This window comes from Papaver somniferum, unplaced genomic scaffold (assembly GCF_003573695.1).
Source record: "Papaver somniferum cultivar HN1 unplaced genomic scaffold, ASM357369v1 unplaced-scaffold_133, whole genome shotgun sequence".
NCBI classification, from domain to species: Eukaryota; Viridiplantae; Streptophyta; class Magnoliopsida; order Ranunculales; family Papaveraceae; genus Papaver; species Papaver somniferum.
This window is the reverse complement of record NW_020622492.1, coordinates 16,143,460-16,166,743: the sequence shown is the minus strand read 5'-3', so window position 1 is coordinate 16,166,743 and position 23,284 is coordinate 16,143,460. Positions and strand designations below refer to the sequence as shown.

At 35.7% G+C, this 23,284-nt stretch overlaps 1 long non-coding RNA gene across 2 annotated transcripts; it reads left to right on the top strand.

Moving 5' to 3' along the window:
- Positions 1–1,025: 1,025 nt before the first annotated feature.
- On the top strand, positions 1,026–4,602 carry LOC113333805. Of its 2 annotated transcripts, XR_003352373.1 has the most exons (8): positions 1,026–1,277; positions 1,741–1,839; positions 2,532–2,683; positions 2,785–2,886; positions 3,458–3,559; positions 3,682–3,732; positions 3,872–3,935; positions 4,398–4,602. It is a non-coding gene; the product is annotated as an uncharacterized LOC113333805 (long non-coding RNA). The 2 variants fall into 2 exon arrangements; XR_003352374.1 differs by lacking the exon at positions 2,532–2,683.
- Positions 4,603–23,284: the final 18,682 nt, after the last annotated feature.

Genomic DNA, 23,284 nt, shown 5'->3' with positions numbered 1-23,284 from the left:
TTTTCTTGTAGTTGAGAGATCTGATCTTGCCATTTCTATCGTACGATTTCAATTGAATAATTGGCTTGGGATTATATCTCTGATAGGGAAAGATAAAAATAAATCACAAACATCTCCGTCTCATTGTTTATGATTCCAACATATCTAGTTTCGCTACCATACGATTTAGATTATTGTGAGGTGATTGATAATACTAGGTTGTTCTTCGGGAATATAAGTCCGGGTTATCAATTAGTTCATGTTCACCTTGATTTATCAAAAGACAAAACAAAAACTCTTGGGTATTTCTGTGGGAGACATATTTATTCAATCCTATAGAGTTTTCTGTGTGAGACAGATTTGTCTATCAAGTCTTCGAATTTGGGTCGTAGCAACTCTTAGTTGTGGGTGAGATCAGCTAAGGGAATCAAATGCGTAGTATCCTGCTGGGATCAGGACGTAAGGGGCGCAACTGTACCTTGAATCAGTGTGAGATTGATTAGGTTCAACTACAGTCCAGATCGAAGTTAGTTTGTAGTAGGCTAGTGTCTGTAGCGGCTTAATACAGTGTGGTGTTCAATCTGGACTAGGTCCCGAGGTTTTTCTTCATTTGCGGTTCCCTCGTTAACAAAATTTCTGGTGTCTATGTTATTTCTATTCCGCATTATATTATGTTATATAATTGAAATATCACAGGTTGTGCGTTGTATCGATCAATTATGAAATCCAACCTTTGGTTGTTGATTGGAAATTGATTGATCCTTGGATATTGGTATTGTGAAAAATACTAGGACCCCCTTATTATATGGGTTCAACATATAGAAGCCCCACAAAATGGATCTTTCACTATCAACTCCATACGTTCACTTTTTGATATTTTTAGGCCCATAACTTTTAATTATCGGGCTTACCAATAAAATTTTTAGATCTGGAATTTTTATATTACCTAAACTACCCATTTATAAGCAAAAGTCACTGGAGATATTTTCATTTTCAATTTTTATTTCTTTTTCCCTTTCTCTCTCCGGAGAAACTAAACCAAATCATTCTTTGAAACTTCTCTCTCTCTCTTTCATTCTCCCTAACCCCCTCGATCGAGCTCTTCAATAAAGAAACAACTCCTCCAAAATAGCAGAAATGAAGAAGCAAATAAGTCGTCTTCATTTATCGGTCTCCAAGATCTGATAACACACTAAGGGTTTACAAATGATTTCAGTTCATAAACCACATAAATTGAAGAAAGAGATTTGATAAAGACCGTAAAAGAAAGTAAAAAGGGCGATAAACTTGAAATTGAGGTAGTTATATGGTTTTTATTACATTTTTGTTTCATTCGATTTAGGCTTTCATTTTAATTTCGGTTGTTCTTCCATCAGATCTTGAATTCGCAATAATATATTGAAGATTTTTCAGATCTATATTATATCGATTATTCAAATCATAGTCGGAGCTTAGATCTATTTGTGTATCATCTTAATCTCTCTTTTGAGATGGAAATTTCGAGAAAATTTCAATTAATTTCTTTCTAGGGTTCTTGAGTGAGATTTAACTTATCTCTGAATCTGTAATTATTATTGAAAAGATAAGTTCATATTTGAACTCAGGATACTTTATTCTTTATTACCCTTCAATCGATTTAATTTTGGTCAACTTTTGATTTTCTATCTAATTTAACCCTCTATATGTTCAAATGAAATTTGTTTAAGTTATGCGCAAGTTAAGAATACTAATTTGTTTTTATTTTGGCTTGACGTTATGCAGCCTTCTCACCATTCACTGTGATCAAGAAGAAGCTCGTTAAAAAGATGGGACAAAACAAACTCATCATTAACTGGACTGTATGAAAGATGATAACAATAGGTTTGTTTTTTCATTTCTCTTCCACTCACATTTTTAGTGGATGATGTTCAATTTTTAGTGGATGATGTAGTACGTGAACTTTACTTTTTGGCTAGCGTGTCTGATGTGAATTAGCTTCTGTAGTATTTCTTGAACTTTGCTGTTGTGGGAATGAATTAGTTTATATTTTTGTAGTTATGGAGTTGATTAAGCATGCATAAGTAGTTGCACTGTTAGTGGTATGATTGACAAAAATTATATTTTGGATTTTAAGTTGATTAAGAAGTGATATGTAGTTAAGTTGTTAGCGATTTCACTGAATTAAATCAACTCAGTTGGGTTTCAGGAATCTGTTGTTATAAGATTTTGTTGGTGGTGTTATGTGTTGGATTGTTAGAGCTAATGAGAGTGGTATGTGGATTGCTAGATCATCATTTCCTTAGCATTTTAGTTGTTTACGTTCACGTTTCTATTTTTTACATATGAATTGTAGGATAATTGGATGTGTAGCTGCTAGTTACACATAATAATTGGATGTATAGTTGTTATATTTTGGTTTGTATCCCATAATTAGTACACCAGTCATGTACATGTATAATCCATAGTTACACTAGTCAGATGCAATATAATCTGCGGTGTTTGTTTGGTTTGAAACTTGAATGATGAGTTTCATTCATTATAATTTACTAATTATATGCATGTGTAACTCGTAGTTACACAACTCAGATGTATGTATATCCCCAAGTTACACTATTCAGTTGCCTCGGTAACTCATAGTTACACATTAAGTTGGATGACACTGTAAAAGAACCCAATCAACTGTTGATATCAGAGAAAGATATCCCTCAGGAAACCTTGGAGAAAGGTAAATAGTAAACAATGTTCATTTCCAATTTTCTTTTGGCATTGGTTCATGTGTGTCTGTTGTATTGATTTATTGTATTTGTTATCAAATGTCAATTGCAGGGAATACAAAATCCTGAATATATTGGAGTTTGATAACAAAAGAAAGCTAATTGTGCAAGATGAGGATATGAAAATTCTTCTTTTGTGAAAAGGTGAAGGCAGGTATGATACAATTATATGTCCATCTCTCTGCTTAAACATCATATGCAGGCATCTTAAAATTAATTGGTTAGAGGAATACCTAACTTATCATGATTGGATATTTTGATGTGTATAAATTTAAGGTACACTAGCCAAAGTGAAACTAGATTTAAGGTATGATGCATGTGTAATTGCCGAGTACTTTAGCCATATTTTTGGTGTGTATCCCTTAATTAGTACACCAGTCACATACATGTGTAATTCCTAGTTACACTAGTCAGATGCACGTGTAACTCGTAATTACACAAATCATATGCATGTGTAACTTCTAATTACACTTTTCATATGCATGTGTAACTCGTAATTACACATGCTAAAACGAAAAAACCTTGCAAGGAAAGATTACATGGGTACACAAGCTTTTTTTATGGATGTGTAACTGCTGATTAAATTTATGCATCTTCCTAGAAAGAGATTCATTGATTTTGGCAAATTCACTAGATCTCCAAACACAAATGTTGGTTAGGTAGTTATGATATTTGTTTCACTGTTCGATTTTTTATTAATTTGTTTTGTATCATATGTGTGTCAGCTGTTGTGAGGAAGGAGATTGGAGATGAGACTGATCGAGAGATAGGACGTGGCAATGGAATTTCTAGTTTTTCTATTCATCTTAGTATTTACTCTCCGAATGGTAAGATTATCTCGTGTAAAGTGGTGCCTTAAGTTTGAATACCTAAAATGATTACGAGTTTGTAGCTGTTGCTTCTTTGGTCATCTGGCTCATCTCTTCTGTTGTTTTTCGAACCTTCCCAGTTGTGAATTTGACCCTGATGGATCTTCCTGGATTGACGAAAGTTGCCATTGGTAAGTTTCAGTTAAATTTTCTTTAGGTTTCAGTTGTGGATTGATGCTCGCAGTCCTCTTGCTGTAATATATGATGTACTATAATTCTAATTTATTTTCTTACCATGAAACTGACTGACTGGTAAACCTGGGACCGTAGATGGTCAATCTGAAGCATCGTTGCGGACATTGAGAACATGGTTCGCTTATTATTTATTGAAAAGGTATATCCTATAACCCATAAACTCATCTTATTACAGTGCTGAAGTTCTTTTGTGTATATTCTTATGTTTATATGAACTTTATAAGATATTGTGCTCCATGTTCGTCTTTTATGAGCTTTAGGCATTGGATATAGCGATATAAGGTGAATCCTGCTAGTTTAACCAGACGAATGGATATTGTGCTCTAGGCATTGGATTTGTTCTGTTAGTGTATTTTTCACCATAAGTACACAAGCTTTTATGGATGTGTAACTACTGAGTACACGTCATATTATTAGAAGATGCATGCGTAACTCTCAGTTACACTACACAGAGTATGTGTAACTCCTAATTACACTTGCTTAGATAAGTCATCAAGTGTCTTTGTATGATCTTTGTTATTCGCCTTGTAATTGTTCTATAATTTTGCTTCTATAGATTTTTTTCATCCAACCTAACTCGTGTATATTTATTTTGTTGCAGATACACAAGCATTTTGGAATGGAGGAAGATAAGAAGGGAAGAGAACATTTTTATTTTATTAGAAGATCTCGTTGCTTATTTCTTGGATTTCGTTATACGTATTTCGTGTTTTAGATCGTTTATTGTGTTCCAAAACAATTGATAAACAAAGAATTTTTTGTAAATGAAATTATTGTTTTGATAACAACTGAATACAGATGTGTAACTTATGGATACACATTTACTATGGATGTGTAACTTCAAAATACACATGTCATATGCATGTGTAACTTTTAATTACACATGCCATATGCCCATATTAACTGTTTCATGACATATGAATGTGTAACTTTTGGTTACACATGTCATACGAATGTGTAACTTCTCGTTACATATATCATATGGATATGTAACTTTTCGTTACACATGTCATATGGATGTGTTAGTAGGTGGTGGTTGGCGACGACGGTTGGTGGTCAGAGGTGGTGGTGTGAGGCGGTGGTGGTGGGGTTATCATTTTACCATATTTTAATAATTTGGGCCTAAATTTGAATTTTATTAATTAGGGCCTGACAATATACATAAGGGTATGAACGTCTTTTAATAATTTGGGGCCTAAATTTAAACTTCTTTTAATTAGGGGCCTCATATTATGGGTAACCCATGGGTTGGGCCTTAGCCTAATTTTCCCATTGGTATTTGGTACCATCCAAGTTATTATCCTTGTATTTGATGAAGACTTGCAGATTTCTATTTTCTTGAGTAAAGATCAAATCAAGTGAGAGAGATATTAACTCCTCGATATACTTTTCTCTAGATTGAGTCTGAATGTCTAGTTTATTCTCTAGAAAGTATATTGGAGTTAGTCCATACAGATTGCTAATCAAAATATTGGGTGAGGTTGTTGTACCCCCGCATTTTCAATTGGTATCAGAGCAGACAAACACGTTAAAGACCTTATAAGTCTGTGTTTGTAGAGATCTGATTATGGACGAGTCTATCTCTAATAACGTACCAGTTCAGAAATTACCAGATGATTCTAAAAGATTGGATTCACCTGAGAGAACTGTCATATCTAAGTCAATATCTAAACATTCTCTCGATGTAAAAACTGTTGATTGGGAAACTCTCCTAGAAGAACAGTTGGATGAATTTTTTGATGAAGGTGATTCAGATGTTGATTGAGATGTTGATGAGGAAGTCTCAGAGTATGTTAAGTTTTTGATTCTTGGAATATGAAGAAGATTACAACTTCTCATGTCTCGCCCCTTCTGACTCCTCTCTGTCGAGAAAACAAGAAATTGAGAAGATGTTACGCATGTGTTTATTTTTCGAATCGTTCTAACGAATCGATCCTCAAGGATTCTGAGGAAAACCTATGTATAAAGTCACTTGAATGTGATAATCTTTATCAAAAGTACTTTTTGTTGGAAGAGAAACTTGCAGAATCTGAAGCAAGGTTTAACTCTCAACAACTTAGTTTTGATGACAGAGAAAGTGTTTTTCTCGCTCGAGAAAAACGCCTTGAGGCTGATTTAGCTGCTGCTCTTGATAAAATCAAGATGTTGGAAGATGACTTGAAAAAGCTCAATACTAGTTCAAGCAAATTAACCACTATGCTAGGAGCAAGTAAAAATCATCGTGATACACGAAGATTGGGCTATAAGGGAATAGATGCTCCAAGTATTAGCAAAGAGGTAAAATTTGTCAAGGCTAGTGATTCTTCTCAACAAAAGGTTTCCGCTGATGGAAAAAGTGAAATACCTTCACCGGAAATTAAGGTTCGAAAGAGCAAAGTATATCAACCTCCAAAGTCAGCACATACAGATCGAGGTAAGAACATTCCTTATGTTTGCCACTATTGCGGAAATAAAGGTCACCTAGAAAGGAGATGCCGTTTCCGTATAAGGAATGAGAAACTTCATGATGTTCTTGTTTGGGCATCACAAGATGTTGTGAAACCAAAATCATATGTTAAGGCTAATCCCCTTAATGCTACAGGTTGTAACTGTCCAACCTTTAGGCAAAGGAATCAGTGTTGTGATAAACCTATTTTTGCATATAAACGTCATACGAATCCTTTTCACAATCATAAGGGTTATCAAAAGGATAACTTCGTAAAGACGAAGACAATATCCGATGTTCCCCGTTGGAGAAAGACTAACTTGTAAAAAAATAGTAAATCCAATCCCCTTTCGATAAATCTTGAAGAGAGCAACGGGAATAAGGTTCTGGTTGTTTCTAAACACACTCATAAGTGGGTTCCAAAGAAAGTCAATGACACCTTGATTTTGAAAAGGAATGATCTCCCAGGAAATTCCATGACTATGGAGAAGGTGGTATCCATGATGTTGGAACTTAAAGAGTTCTTTGGAAAGATGGATTTGGATGTGAAAGGTTCTTAAAGTGATCTCTTTCATGATAATCCAAAAGTCACTTGTGGTGAGCAAGACATTGTTCACCTCAACACAACTTGAGTTTGTTTTAAGTGTATCCTCACTAAGGAAAGCCCTGTTATGTATATGGTGAGGGGAGCACGAAAATTGGGGTGCACAGATTATGTTTGGTAAGGTTGTAGAATTCAATTGGATTCATCTAAAAAGGTATGTCTATAAACCTGAGCAAGATTTGTGCTTTTATTTGCTTAGAGAACTTATAATGATTCACGTACCTTTCTTATCGTTCTTTTCTACCTAACTTGATCTGTGTTTAAGGTTCTTAAATGTTTAGGTTTGAAAATAATAGTTCGGGATGTTTGGAGTACATGGTACACATACCAGGTATGCATAACATACGCATACCCGTTTGCATACTGCTCTAGGATACGAAAATTCGTTTGCAAAACCGTATGCATACTTGACGTCGATATTCAGTAAAATCTTTTTGGCCGTAACTTCTTCGTCCGAACTCGGAATGACCTCATTCTTTTTGCATTCTCTTCCTATTTGAATTATCTTCAAAATGGTGATGAGAAATCCTAAATGTGAATGAGTTGAGGTTGGTATTTGTCCCGTATCTTGTTGTTGAGTGTTTTTTTCCGTTTCGTCGCACTTGTTCTAATGGATTTGGGCACTTGGATTCTTGGAGTAATTCTATTCTAAGCTCATTTGTATATTTTACAAGAATGATGTTTGTGAATCACAAAGAAGGAAATTCAAGAATGGGAAGTAGTACGCATTTCTATGGGATTCTTGAATGTTCACAATCATCTTATGTGAACTATGATGCATGGTCTTTAATGACTTTGTATGCTTTTCATTATTTAGAAAATCTTTTTATACGCTTTTGGTAAACACTCTTGGTGTAAATCCGTGCGAAAAAGATTTATTATACCTTCTAAGGAAAAAGATTGATTTTTAAAGTATTAATCTTTATGGATTTATATATTGCAATATATTATGGGATATGTGTGTTTGCATCCGTGAACTATGATTGTCCCATACCCTGTAAAAAGTTATGTCTTTCATATGTTGATATGCATGTATTGATAAAAGAATGAATGAAATTTTGACATGACAAAAGTTTTAAGCCTATTATATGTCATTATGCAAATATTGATGGAAGATAGGATGAACTTTTGTTTACAAAGATTATGTCTATTATATGTCGTTATGCAAATAGTGATGAAGATAGAATAAATCTTTGTATATTCCGTAGTATTAATCTTCCCTGATCCATATTTTATGTATATATTGTGCGGCTCCATAAATCTTCTTATGTGAGCATTTTTAACTAAACAAATCATGAATTCGTTTGTGATTAATTTGGTTGTGTATTCCGATTATATTAATCATGGGTTTTTTGTGATTAGTTTAATTGAGAATTTTTGGATACAAAATCATTCTGTGGTTTTTGGTGTCCAAAGAAATCCTTCTTTTCTTGTAAAAGTAAGGTCGCTCTTGTTGTTCTTTCGGGAATGACATCAAATGGGGGAGAATTCTTTTGAACTTGCGTTTAATTTCCATATCTTTGGTGGGGAGTGCGGATGTAGAATATTTGAGGAGTTACCTTGTATCTTTATAAATTCCGTGATGAATACTTTAGCTTCAGCTTTATGATTTCATCTAAACAAAGTTGATATGTACTTTTCTTTGGTCTTGAAGTGTCTCCATGAGAATTTCATTAGGATCCCATTTTCGTACCTTTGCCAATTTTATTGACAAAAAGGGGGATAATTAATATGTAGTTCACACTACAAATACATATGGTTTACGTGTTTTACGGATCATTATGTAAGGGGGAGCGGTTTTCGTGTTGAGACGAAGTATTGACTATGGGGGAGTGATACGTATCACCAAAGTATTGTTGTCCAATTTGTGATATGAGATCTTTGATGCTGTGTAATAATACTATGACACTGTATAATAATGATCAAGAGCATTTGTTTTCTCATTGTTATGGCTACGGAACTTCAACAACGATATTGCTAAACTTACAACCTTTGGAATATTGGAGTACTTGGAAGTGACGAAGATTTCGAGTAATGTTGAAGCACCAAGGAGATCAAGCATGTGGACGAGAAGCTACAAAGTTTTTATCTATTTTGTAATCCATATGTATTGATAGTTTTACCACTAAAATTGACAAAGGGGGAGATTGTTAGAGCATAGCTCGGTCGAACTCGCATGCATTTCTATCTCAAGCATGTTTGTCAATATTAGTGATCAAAACTACATGTCTTGATTTCTAGTTTACTTATGACTAAGTCTCGGTCTAGGATAGTCAAGTGTAGTTGAATCTCCAGACTCCATGGCGATCATCTTACGAAGACGAAGAACTACTTGAGGAACCGGTGGAACTTCATCCGACTAAAAGGTATGTGGAGACTTGAACTTATCTATCACTCAAAAGTCTATTCTATCTCCTACTCTTGAGACAAAGTCGTTTAAGTATGATAGTTTTCATACATACACATTTGTTATTTCGAGCCGAGTTTACTCGCCTATCTTTTTCTCGAAATATGTGTTAGTAAGATTTTGCTTTAACCATTTTCATCTCTACCCGTGACGAAAGTCATGATGACGTTTCAATCTTGAAAATAACTTTGATGACGATAGTCGTGAATAACGAATGTTATAACATTATAGAAGAATGTTTCAATGATTAAAATGTAGAGTTGAGATTACCATCTATGGATATAAGCATATATAGTGTGTTCGCACATTAGTGTGTAAATCCATGTACCGGAAGCCAAGTGCGTGCATATGTGTGCATGCGGTATTGGTGAAGGAGACAGGTTGGGTACGCGTACACGTACCGTACTGGCGGTAGTTTTCCACCGAAAATTTCTGCTGAGTTTGTAGTTTGCAAACTTGTAAACCAGTAACCTTAGGTACGCGTACCCGTACGTGTACCCACGGAAGTTTTCGAACCGAAAATTTCTGTTGAGTTTGTAAACTCAAATCCGGTATCTAAGGTACGCATACCCGTACGCGTACTCAAGCTGGTGATATCTCAAATCAGTAGTTCATGAACTTAAAACAATAAATTATAAGGAATGAAATTTTTGCAAACCGTGGCTACATTGTTCATGACTTGATTCAAGTGGATCAAACCGATTTTGTTTCAATTGTGTCTATGAATAAATACCTAAGCAATCGAACAACTCTATCAACTAGTTCTTATGAGTCATTTGAACTAGTTATGAGAAAGATGAATACGGTTTATATGAAAGTGCTCATATGTATAACCATTGGTTAACTATTTGTGAGCCAACTAAGTGTACACGTTTAGGTATGGCTACTCAAACCTAAATGAATGTATTTTATTTATGTGTGTGACAAGCTAATTTTCGATCTAACGGTTGAAAGATATTAGCTTGGTTGAATCAGGTTTTTTATCTTACGGCGAATGTTGAATGCTTTGTTACCAAGGTAACTTAGATTGCAAACCCTGATTTTAAAACTATATAAAAGAGACATCTAGCATCTGGAAAAACTAATCCCCACACCTCTTGTGTGATACTAGTTGGTTTGCTAGAGTATATTCTCCTTTAACTTTAGGTTTCTTCTCGAGACCCTGTAGGTTAACGACTGAAAAAATTCACTGGGATTGTGAAGCCAGACGAAACTACTTTTCTTGTAGTTGAGCGATCTGATATTGCCATTTTCTATCGTACGAGTTCAATTGAATAATTGTCTTGAGATTATATCTCCGATAGGGAAAGATAAAAAGAAATCACAAACATCTTCGTCTCATCGTTTGTGATTTCTTGGTGTAGTAAGTGATTATAAATCCAAAGGTAATGGTGAAGATCAGTCTTCGTGCACGACTCTTGAGGCTAGCCTCAAAAAGGATGCCCTGGAAATTGAACATCTCTTGAGTAAGCTCTCTATTCAAGGATGATCAAAGCAATCCAATATACCAAGTACTTATGACACAACTAAAGATGGTTCATGATCAGAAGTAAAAACGGAAGCCCCTTATAGTAAAACGCATGTGCCTGAAGTCACCATCACTCAAGGATGTTCCACATCAAATGGAGGGAAGAAATCTTCTAACGATGATATTAAGACTGTACTATCTAATCATTATGATGAGCAGAAAATATGTCTTGTCTATGAGACAAAGAGTTCTGTTAAACGAAAGGGAACCTCTAGGTTGAAGAAGAACTCCTTGTTTCAACTTCAACACACCTTAGATTTAATTCTTAAAGGTGTAACTGACATTCGTATGACTAAACCAATTGTTTTTCGTACCTACCCTGTGTATGTTACCAGGAAAGTCAGTTCAATGAGTTCCTTGAACACTCAAGAACAAAACAGACGTCTTAATAAACATCGTCTAAAGGAAGATCTTTTCATGGTCTCTGGAAATAACGCTGCCCCTGATGAGAAAGGAAGTTCAGAAGAAATAAGAAAAATTGATGAAATGAGAGATAATCTGAAAGTGATAATTAAAGGGTATAAATAATTCGTCAACAGGTTGTCTTCCTCCTCAAACCAAGATTCTTCTGGTAAGAACTCAAACTATGTCTCCTATTTTGATGATAGTAAGTTTATGATAATTTCTTACATAAAAAGGGATCCCTCTCTATATTAAGGAGGAAAAAGAGACTCGACCATAAACACAAATATCTTGATGAGATCGTGGCTCATACTTGTGCTAATTAATCACAAGGTTTGAAGAGCTCACTCATAAAAACCCTGTTGAGTAAGATGTGTTAATAATCAGGTATACTTTTGGCATATGCGTCTGTTGAGTTGAGCTATCTTCTTATCGTCCATAGCTAAACTTTTTGCTTTGGTAAAAGTATTTTTGTGTCTAAATTTGCTTATCTTTTTCTTTAGGAAGTCCTCATTTGAGTCTTGTTTCTTGCTACAACTATGCTCAAAATTGCTTTCCTGAGTTATGGAATTTTTCGAGTCTTTTGTTGCAAAAGTCCCTTTTGGGCTTTATTTTTTGGGGGGATCATGTTGTACTCGAACGGATAACCGTGTTCTGGGAAGAGTCATCTGTTTGAGAAAACCCTAGAATCCCTTCCCTAAGAAACCCTTAAATATCAACCTATTGGGTTAAGAAAGTCACGTACGCATACTATAGGTTGGCTTTTGGGTTGTCAAGAATGTCTTCTTCTTCATATTTCTATGGTGGTTTTGCAAGAGGATTCCTTAGCAAAGGTTGTGATGTTGAGTCCAAGAAGAAAAGAACCCTTGTAGATGAAGATCATCCTAATGCTTCATGTTATTTTGCCTATGTTCATGAGGATGATGAAAAGGATGATATGATCCCTGCTGAAGTTGTTCATGACTTTCTTAAGTACTTTGGGGAAGCAAAACAAGAGCTCATTGTTACTATAAAAAATCTTGATGCATTGAAAACTGAGTTGGAAAAGGTTACTGCTGACCTTGGTCTCTTAAAGTCTTACATCAATGATCTTCGCAAAGAGAATCACCTGTCTGATGTTGCAATGAATGTTGTTGATCACAAGCTAAAATAACCTTTGTCTCGTGAGGATTCTAAACCGTCCATATGATCTTAGTTCGTGTTCGGGATAACACTGGAGTCTGTTTTTAGCTTGCTTTATTTATTGTTGCCTAGTATGTCTTCTTTTTGATTTAATTGGAAGAATAACTAGTGCTTTGAATAGCAATGATTGTAATTACACATAGCTATTATTTTTCATCTTCTTGTTTTTTTTAGGTTTATTGGTTTAAATTCTAAAAACTATTTGGAAGATGATGTTGTTGCAGTATTAATCTTTATGATTTGTTATATTGCAATTTGTTACGAGATATTGATGTTTACGTCCGTGAACTATGTTTGTCCCATACTTTGTCAAAAGTAAAGTCGTTCGTGATCGGTATTCACGTACTGGTAAAAGAACGAATGGAATTTTGACAAATACAAAAGGTAATCCTATATTGTCAAACATTTGATGGAAGATAGGTTAAAATCTTTTGTTTTCAAGGATTATGTCTATTAATTGTCGTTATGCAAATAGTGATTGAAGATAGAAAGAATCCTTGTGTATTCCGCAGTATTAATCATCCCTGATCCATATTTTATGTATTATTGTGAGGCTCCGTATTGCATCTTATGTTGAGAACTATACAACCAAGTTGATCTTTTAGCTTAGTTGGTGTTCCGTGAGATATGTTATGTCGAGCATATTAAATTAAATTAATCATTCTCATGGTTTTTGGTGTCTAATAAAATCCTTCTTTTCTTTTGAAATTAAGGTCACTATTGTTGTTCTTTCAGGAATGACATCAAATGGGGGAGAGTTCTTTTGAACTTGTGCTTATTAGTCATATCTTGTGGGGTGTGTGGCTGTGTAATTTTAGAGGGGTTATCTTGTATCTTTAAACTCCTTGATGAATGCATTTAGCTTCAGCTTTATGATTGCATCTAAATTAGTTGGTATATATTTTTTCCTTTTGTCATGAAATGTCTCTCGGAAATTTCATTATGGTCCCGTTCTTGTACCTTTGCCAATTTTATTGACAAAGAGGGGGAGAATTAATAGTTCATACTACAAATACATATGGTTTTCGGATCATTATGTAAGGGGGAGTGGTTTCCATGTGAGATGGAGTATTTACTGAGGGGGAGTGATACATATCACTATAGTATTATTGTTGAAGTTGTGATACAATTGAACTTTGACGCTGTGTAATAATACCACGACACTGTTTAACAATGATCGAGAACTATGTTTTCTCATTGTTGTATCTACGGATCTTCAACAGAGGTGATGTTAAACTTACAACCTTTGGGATCATTGGAGTATTTGGAAGTGACGAAGATTTCGAGGAATGTTGAAGATTAGACATGTGGAATAGGAGCTACTAAAGTTTCTTTATCTTTTTTTTTTTGTATTCCATATGTATTGATAGTTTTGTCACTAAAATTGACAAAGGGGGAGATTGTTAGAGCATTGCTCGGTCGAAATCCCATGTGTTGCTATATCAAGCATGTTTGTCAATGTTAATGATCAAAACTATAAGTCTTGATTTCTAGTATATTATAGATAAGTCTCGGACTAGGATAGAAAGTGTATTTGAGATTAATGAATTCATGGCGATTCATCATAAAAGTAGAAGAACTACTCAAGGAACCGGTGGAACTTCTCGACAAAAAGGTATGTGAAGACTTGAACTTATCTATCACTCAAAATCTATCTACTCTATCTCCTACTCTTTTGATACAAGAAGTCGTATGCTATATATATAGACTTGGATTATACACATTTGGTATTTCGAGCCAAGTATACCTCGCCTATCTATATCTCGAAATATTTGTTGGTAATCTTTTCGCTTCGATCAAGTTTATCTTTACCATGTGACGAAAGTCATGATATATTTTAATCATCTTGAAAATTGCTTTGACGATAAATGGTGTAACAACTATATAACGTCCTCTAAGAATGTTTCAATGATTGAAATGAGAGTTTAGATTACATAATCAATGGTGGACATAAGCATTGTTGTGGAAACACATTTATGTATAAGTCATATTCCTTGAACCAAAGTTTGCGAACTTTGTTGATCAAGAGAACCAGAAGACTGGCGTGAGCCAAGTCCGTGAACTCAGTTCGCAAACTGCCGAATTTCTCAAACCCGAGAATTTCTGCTGGAGTTTGTAAACTCTGCCCGGTAACTTAAGTCCGCGAACCTAGTATGCGAGCTTGAAAAGGTTATATATCTGAAGATGATTTCTGAACTTAAACTTAAAAATACTAAGGAATGCAGTTTGAAAACCGTGGCTATAAAAGTTCATGAACTGATTCAAGTGAATCAATTCATCTTTGTTTCAATTGTGTCTTGTGTAGTACATAAGATTTCCTTGCAATTGAACAACTCTCTAACTAGTTCATTTGAAGTCATTTGAACTAGTTATGGTGAAGAAGAACATGGTTGATATGAAATGCTCATATGGATAACCTTTTGGTTAACTATTGTTGAACCAAAAAGTGCATACGTTTGGGTACGGTTAACAAAACTAGAAGCGTGCATTGTCAAGTGTGTGTAACAAGGTAAGTTTTTGATCTAACGGTTGAGAAATATTAGCTTGAATCTAAATCAGGTTTTCATATAACAGTGAATATTGAATGCTTTGTTACTAAGCTAACATTGATTGCAAACCCTAATTTGAAAGACTATATAAAGGAGACATCTAGTATTGTGCAAAACTAATCCCCACACCTTACGTGTGATACTAGTTTGCGTGATAGAGTCGGTCTGCCTCTAACCTTTGGTTTTCTTCTTCTAAAACCAGGTTAACGACTTAGAGACTTCATTGGGATTGTGAATCCTGACCGATACTACTTTTATCGTAGTTGTGTGATCTGATCTTGCATCTTCTATCATACGAGTACAATCAGATTGATTGGCTTGAGATTGATATCTCCGATAGGCAAGATATAAAAAGTAGTCACAAACATCTTCATCTCATTGTTTGTGATTCCGCAACATCTTGTTTCGCTACCATACGATTAAGATTTTTGTGAGGTGATTGATAACTCTAGGTTGTTCTTCGGGAATATAAGAATGGATTATCAATTGGTTCCTGTTCGCCTTGATTATTACCAAAAAATGGAACAAAACCTTTAGGGTTTATCTGTGGGAGACAGATTGATCCTTTGATAGACTTGCCTGTGTGAGACATATTTGTTTATTGTCAAAGCCTGGGATTTTGGGTCGTAGCAACTCTTAGTTGTGGGTGAGATCATCTAAGGGAATCAAGTGCGCTGTATCCTGCTGGGATCAGAGGCGTAGGAGCATAACTGTACCTTGGATCAGTGGGAGATTGATTGGGGTTCAACTACAGTCCAGTCCGAAGTTAGCTTGGAGTAGGCTAGTGTCTGTAGCGGCTTAATACAGTGTGTGTTCAACCTGGACTAGGTCCCGAAGTTTTTTTTCATTTGCGGTTTCCTCGTTAACAAAATTTCTGGTGTCTTTGTTATTTTAATTTCCGCATTATATTGTTTTATCTTTATAATTGAAATAATACAGGTTGTGTGTTATATCATCAATTAGAGTAATCAAACCTTTGGTTGTTGATTGTCATTGATTGATCCTTGGATATTGGTCTTTGGTACCATCCAAGTTATTCCTTGTATTTGATTAGAACTCGCAGTTCCTGCTTGAGTAAATCAAATCAAGAGAGAGATAGAAACTCGTTGATATACTTTTAATTGATTGAGTCTTGTTGATTCTCTTAAAAGTATATTCGAGTTTGTCCATACAGATTGCTAAGCGAAATATTGGGTATTGTTGTTAGACTCTCGCTTTTTCAATTCGTATCAGAGCAGGCAAACACGTTCAAGACCTTACAAGTCTGTGTTTGTAGCGATCTGACTCTATGGACAAGAGTACTATCTCTGATAAATGCGTCGCCAGAAATAAAAGTTCTATCTCGTCAAATTCTATTAAAGATAAAGTTTCTTTAATCTCGAATATAGACAAACCTTGTGTTCTGACGAGACAGACTAACATCGACATGTGTGATCCCGACTACCCTTCAAAAGAGAGCTTCTCTGGCAATGAACGAGATTCAGCTGAAGAGAGTGAATTGATTCTAAATCTTGTTAATGGTAATCGTCTCATCGTTTGTGATTTCTTGGTGTAGTAAGTGATTATAAATCCAAAGGTAATGGTGAAGATCAGTCTTCGTGCACGACTCTTGAGGCTAGCCTCAAAAAGGATGCCCTGGAAATTGAACATCTCTTGAGTAAGCTCTCTATTCAAGGATGATCAAAGCAATCCAATATACCAAGTACTTATGACACAACTAAAGATGGTTCATGCTCAGAAGTAAAAACGGAAGCCCCTTATAGTAAAACGCATGTGCCTGAAGTCACCATCACTCAAGGATGTTCCACATCAAATGGAGGGAAGAAATCTTCTAACGATGATATTAAGACTGTACTATCTAATCATTATGATGATCAGAAAGTATGTCTTGTCTATGAGACAAAGAGTTCTGTTAAACGAAAGGGAACCTCTAGGTTGAAGAAAAACTCCTTGTTTCAACTTCAACACGCCTTAGATTTAATTCTTAAATGTGTAACTGACATTCGTATGACTAAACCAATTGGTTTTCGTACCTACCATGTGTATGTTACCAGGAAAGTCAGTTCAATGAGTTCCTCGAACACTCAAGAACAAAACAGACGTCTTAATAAACATCGTCTAAAGAAAGATCGTGTCATGGTCTCTGGAAATAACGTTGCCCATGATGAGAAAGGAAGTTCAGAAGAAAGAAGAAAAATTGATGAAATGAGAGATAATCTGAAAGAGATAATTAAAGGGTATAAAGAATTCGTCGACAGGTTGTCTTCCTCCTCAAACTAAGATTCTTCTGGTAAGAAATCAAATTATGTCTCGTATTTTGATGACAATAAGTTTTATTATAATTTCTCACATAAAAAGGGATCCCTCTCTAGATTAAGGAGGAAAAAGAGACTTGACCAAGATCGTGGCTCATACTTGTGCTAATTAATCACAAGATTTGAAGAGATTACTCATAAAAACCCTGTTGAGTAATATGTGTTAATAATCAGGTATACTTTTGGCATCTGCGTCTGTTGAGTTGAGCTATCTTCTTATCGTCCATAGATAAACTTTTTGTTGTGCTAAAAGTATTGTTGTGTCTAAATTTGCTTCTCTTTTTCTTTAGGAAGTCCTCATTTGAGTCTTGTTTCTTGCTATGATCGGATTTTATATAGTGGTAAATAGAGTTGTCGTTCACTCGTACTTTGTTGAGATTGATTCTAGGCTTAAATATAAAAATAAGAAATTATATACAAAATATGTCACCGGATGAAGAATTCACTGAGACTCGGGATTTCACTGTTTTTCATATTCAAGTGGTTCAGAAATTCATCCTAGGCAATTATAGCTCCAAACACAAGAAATATTAACTCTATTCTTTGCCAAAATAGATTTCGTAAAACATCAATCATAAATTACAAGGATAGTGTATCAAAAGCACCTAAGACTAAGCATACATTATCAAACAAGATAACAATTGATTAATAAAAATCATAAATCATTTATAATCGGTGCAAAAAGTAAATAAGGAATTAATTAAATTTACCACATGATGAAATTTAGCTTCCTCCGCCATCCCAGTGATGGGGGTTTAACTCCTCATGTTGGAAACACGCTCAAAAGAATTTTTCATTGCTCAAAAAAGCTTACAAGAGGTGAAAATACAATAAAACAGAAAACCGCAACACAAATAAACGTTGCAGATCAACTGTTGCTAAGAACGATGAAAGGAAAGTGTAGCTGTGACTGTTGTGCAGTCGCTGAAAAACTGTTGCAGTTAAAGGGAAATACGACAGTGGTTTACGACTGTCTTGGATAGTGCAATGTTATTCGTGTTTTCTTCTTCATGCAGCAGTAGAGAAACTCTGCAACTTCCTATTCTACGCTTTGTTTCTTCCCCTAACTCTCCATCCCCCCATATGGATCCCGTGAAGCCGTTTTATACCCAACATGTGAATAAATCTTCACAATAACTTTGAAATATTTCGCCATTACTCGTCGGGTTTTCTCGTGGAATAATTTCATTTTCTTGCTCTGTTTTTGCTTCTCTTGCTGCTAACTCACGTTTACACACTCCAGGCACGTGCAGGAATTGTTTAGAAAGAGTCAGAACTCTGAGAAACTCACGCAAACGACCAAAGATATCTCCACAGAATCTCGAGAAACTCTAGAGCTCTATTTCATCGTCTGCGCCGGAATCCTTCCCTTATTCTTCAACTTTATCTCTTTACGCGTCAAATCTCCCCAGTAAACGAAGAATAACATCCCAGATAATATCTCCTCCAATCAATCTGTATCTTCCATATATACTCAGAAATAGAATCCAAGAATAATACAGCCTCTGTTTCGTCGAGAAACGACTATCCGACCCAATTTCCACCGGTACAACACTTATATCAGTCCTGTTAAGCCCAATGAAGTCCTATGCAACCAAAATTTGTAATTTAATCTCAATAGAACTCGTCAAACTCTGTTCCTAAAAGTTACGCAATCGTCTGCATATTCCCGCCAAAACTCGTTTCAAACTAAGGTGGAAAGGTTGCCCCTTATCCAACAGCTGGGGTGTGAATATCAAGCGGGGTATCCCTGGAGGCACCTTAGTAACTGGGTGCCCCTTATCCAATCTGAGAGTCCGCATAGCAAATATCTCCGGGGGTGTTTCGCATAATTTTTCGAGCCGATTTTTCCAAAAATGTTTATTGGCCAAAAATACCTACACACATAAAACACCATAATTAGTACAAAAATCGAGTACTAACAGTAGAGACATTGAGGACAATTCAGACACAAAAATGTGTCTATTAAATACCCCCAAACTTATTATTTGCTAGTCCTCGAGCAAAACTAATATAGAAAAATAAAAATGACTACACTTAGCACGTGTAGCAAGCCGTTAAACCGCTAGGTGGCCCTTGCGGCGGAGTGTTGTCTCCGGAGGATTTACCAGAGATGTACCCACAAAACCTTTACTCCAGACCCTAGATATCTAAGCAAAACCTTGGAAGGCACTAAAGAATCTCCTTGGTTGGCATACAAACATTGGCTATAGGAGGAAGTACCCTGATGCGAAATTCCAATTGTTGTTCACGAGTTTGCACTCAACATACTAAAATTCATATATAAGTGTCAGAGCTCTACTCAGATAGTTTCTATACATCATAACCGGAGTCGACCAATCACATGAAAAGATCAAGAAGATGGATAAAGAGAAAAATAGATGTTTAAAGTGAACGGTGTTTCCCATATCTGTATAAAGGCCTCTGCCAAGATGAACCTATCCTAATGAACTGAGATACCGGTCTGACTAGTATCAACACAACTGGCATAATACAAAGGGACCAGTGGTCGATAAACCTAACTCTAGGTCGACACAACTGGCATATACAAGGGCACCAGTGGTCGAATTTATTGAATTTCTTCCGGTTGGTCTGATGGTCAGGTCTCATTTTTTTTTTTGATGTGTGGTATCTCAATCATTCTATTTCACCCTAGCAATGGTAACAACTTGAATTGTGTGCCCCACCAAATCACTTAAAACATAAAAACAGAAGGCTTAGGATTCAACGAGATATGGCGAAACTACCATGTTTTTTTTAATTCTAACACCTGAGCTCTGTGCTTTTATGAATAGACTCTTTAGATGTTTCCATCTAATCAGATTGGTTCCTCAACTCCTACAACCAAGATGTTCCCATCCACTTAGATTGGTTAGTGCCATCCTTAATAAACATAAATTTCTAGGCTTTGTAGTTTATTTATTGCAACTAAAAGTTTTCTCCCATACCCCCAAACTTAAATCTAACATTTTCCTCAATGTTCTAAAGATAAAGTTAAAAGCATGAACAAGGAGAAACTGTTACCACTCGAAGCAAAAGAGTTAAGGAAATATATTACCGTGTTGCAAGAGATTTGGTTACCTCCCAAGAAGTGCTAAGTTTAAAGTCTTCAGCCAGACATCCGAAGGAATTAATCACCTCATATAATCATAAAGCAGTAGCCGGAATAACTGTGGGTCATCTGTATCAAAAAGTGCTAATCACAAGAAGAGGAAACTACAACAATCCAAGAAGACATCGAACCTACCCTTGTTTAAGACAACTACATCTAGTTGTGGTTCAGGTTCAGGCTCTATAAAAGGGTCTAAATAAAAATATTTCATCGGTTGGATTTCCTCAAAGGTATTCTGAAGATCAGGATGAAGAGTCTGGAAATACTCAACTAAGAACTTAGAAGCGCATAACAAAAGCTTGAATAATAGGGGATCCTCTGAGTCAATCAGATTTGACTCACACAGCTGACCACAATGAAATAGGTGGTCTTCCTTAAGAAAATGTGTCGACCCTATTTTCCTAAAGTAATTAGGTTTAGTCTCAAAACTTAATAACCGACACATCTGAAAATCATATGTTCCCACAATTGGAAGAAAAGTTTTTGGTGGGAAAACAAAGTCAATCTTGGTATCATAGCCTGGGTTAACCACATCAACTAGGGGATGGGTTTCTAACAACTGAGCTCTCTTATGGACACAACTAGGTTCAGGAAAAAGTGAGATAATCTTGTAAGATGGTTGAGGCACAAATGTCAAGTCCTACACGAAGGAACTTAAGAGTTAAAGGTAAGGCATCATGAAAGTGATAATCACCCCAAACTTAGAGTTTTCAGTGTCTCTAGGTAGACTAGTCACAATTTCTCTAATTCCTAAATCATTAGATTCCTGAAAATGGTCAATTGATTCTTCTAAGTTGTAATCAGGTGCATCCTCACTCATTTTTACGAGTTTACTTTCTTTGTCTAAGACTGTTGTTTCTAGATCGCTAGACTCAAAATAAACTCGTTCCTCTAAACCATCATTGGCTTCTTAATCAAAAGGAAGTACAACTTCGTCTAAAACGGTATTATCTCTAGTCAAATCCCCGTCCTTTTGAATAGGTGGATAATAATTAAAATTATCGGGATTTGAACAAGAAATATCATTATCATTATCAAGCTCAATTGGAGTAACAAATTCCTGATCACTATGGCTAAATATTTCAGATTCTTCATCAGCACTATCCTCATCATAATCATAATAACATGAAAATGGTTGAACCTCATCTAAAGTATTGCTTCCAATTCTATCCTTGTCATCTTGATTATGTAAATAAAAAATTTCCTCACTTTCAAGGTTGATTTTTGAAGCAATGTATTGGCAATTCAGTGTAATTCGAGCAATTCTTTCTTCTGTCTCTAACTCAAGCCTACGTGTTGACTCAACAAACTTACGTGTTGACTCAGTTAACTTACATGTTGACTCAGCTAACTTCCTGAGGTAATCTTCTAAACAAGGTTCACTCATTGTTACAGTTCTTTCGTCTATAACTAAGGCATCTGTGTCCGCTGACTTATGTGTCGACTCATGTAATTTACGCGTTGACTCAAGTATCTTACGTGCCTCATCTAGAGAAGAGGAATTATAGGAATTTTGCTCGTATGACCGGTATTCATGTGAATAGTAATTGGGCTCACCATGGTATGAGCCATAATCTTCAAAAGGTTGGCGTTTCCAACCACTATTCACACTATGGTCAAAGTAATGTCCATTTTGAAAATCAGTCGGATATTCGTTGTATTGGTTATTGTAATACCAGTTCGACATCCTAACTGCAAGGGAATTCTAAACAAACATAAAGAAGGCTGACTCGACCACAACAAGCCTATTTTATCTAGCAAACAAAAAGCATGATAGCTCCCTTAGATTGTTTCTAGACCAGCTTTTATTCTTTCGAAAAGAAATTCGTTACAATCTGAGCAAACCTCTCTGAAATCAATCCGAGTTAAGTAAGTTGAATAGAGACGAGGGAAGCTCAGTGGAGCTTTGATACCTAAGGCTTCACCAGCGTTACAAGGCGGCGTATTCAACTCACAGAAACCATCATGAATTTCAAAGTATGCTCAAAAGAATAACCAATATTTTCCGAACGACTTTCCTAATAAGCTCGTTACCCTATGAGTCTCGTTCTACTCCAAATTTTAAGGCTTAGGTTCGCATGGTATATGTAATTGTCAATGTCATTCTTTGCTAATACTGGGGTGCAGATCCTTAACTTTCTCAGTCTTTTGATTACTCACTTCACTCAAGTTGACTTTATTAAAGATCATCCTTAACTTGGATTTGTAAAATCAGCACAGGTCCTTGTGTCTCTTTCACTTTTTTCTTTTCCAAAGTCACGTGTCTTTCACCTGTTACTGGATCTCCAAATAAGAATTTACGACAATGAACCTACTGACCTACATAGCCCAACAAAGAAAATTGATAGAAAATCATGTCAAGATCTCATTACGATCCCAATCCCAACCCCAACCCCAAACAGGGAGGGGAGGGTTACGTATAACACCTGTCCAACCCTAACCTCTAATTACTATTTTTGAGGGGTGGGTCCTATTAACTTGTAAGAGTAATAGGGTGGAGATATAGGGATGGGATGAGATGGACCCGTTTAAGCTGGTCCGACGTGAGTCCATTTACAGGTGTAACCTACCTCGGTACCTCCTCAGAGCTCACTCTACTATCGAGCTAGCCAGTAGCTCACGTACTTTGATGCTTTGGTTGAGAAAGATATACATCCGTCTCTTTGTTGTATGCGGCTGGAAATTTATTATTTTGCACAACTGGGAATATGCAGCGGCTCCACTAATCGTAACCTTGCACTGGGTGCAGTAGTATGTGTTCCTGTACCTAGCAACAGGAGAAGGTGGAGCTTAAGTGCTGCCATAGGTGGAGCCGTTATATTTGAATTTAAGTAAACGCTTTTATGCATTTAACAATTCCAGACTACGTCATAATATTTCCTGCGGATTTTTACTGCTTGGTGTGAACACTAGATGGTAATGTTTGGAAATGTCATTGATCAAACTGTAAATGTAATTCTTTTA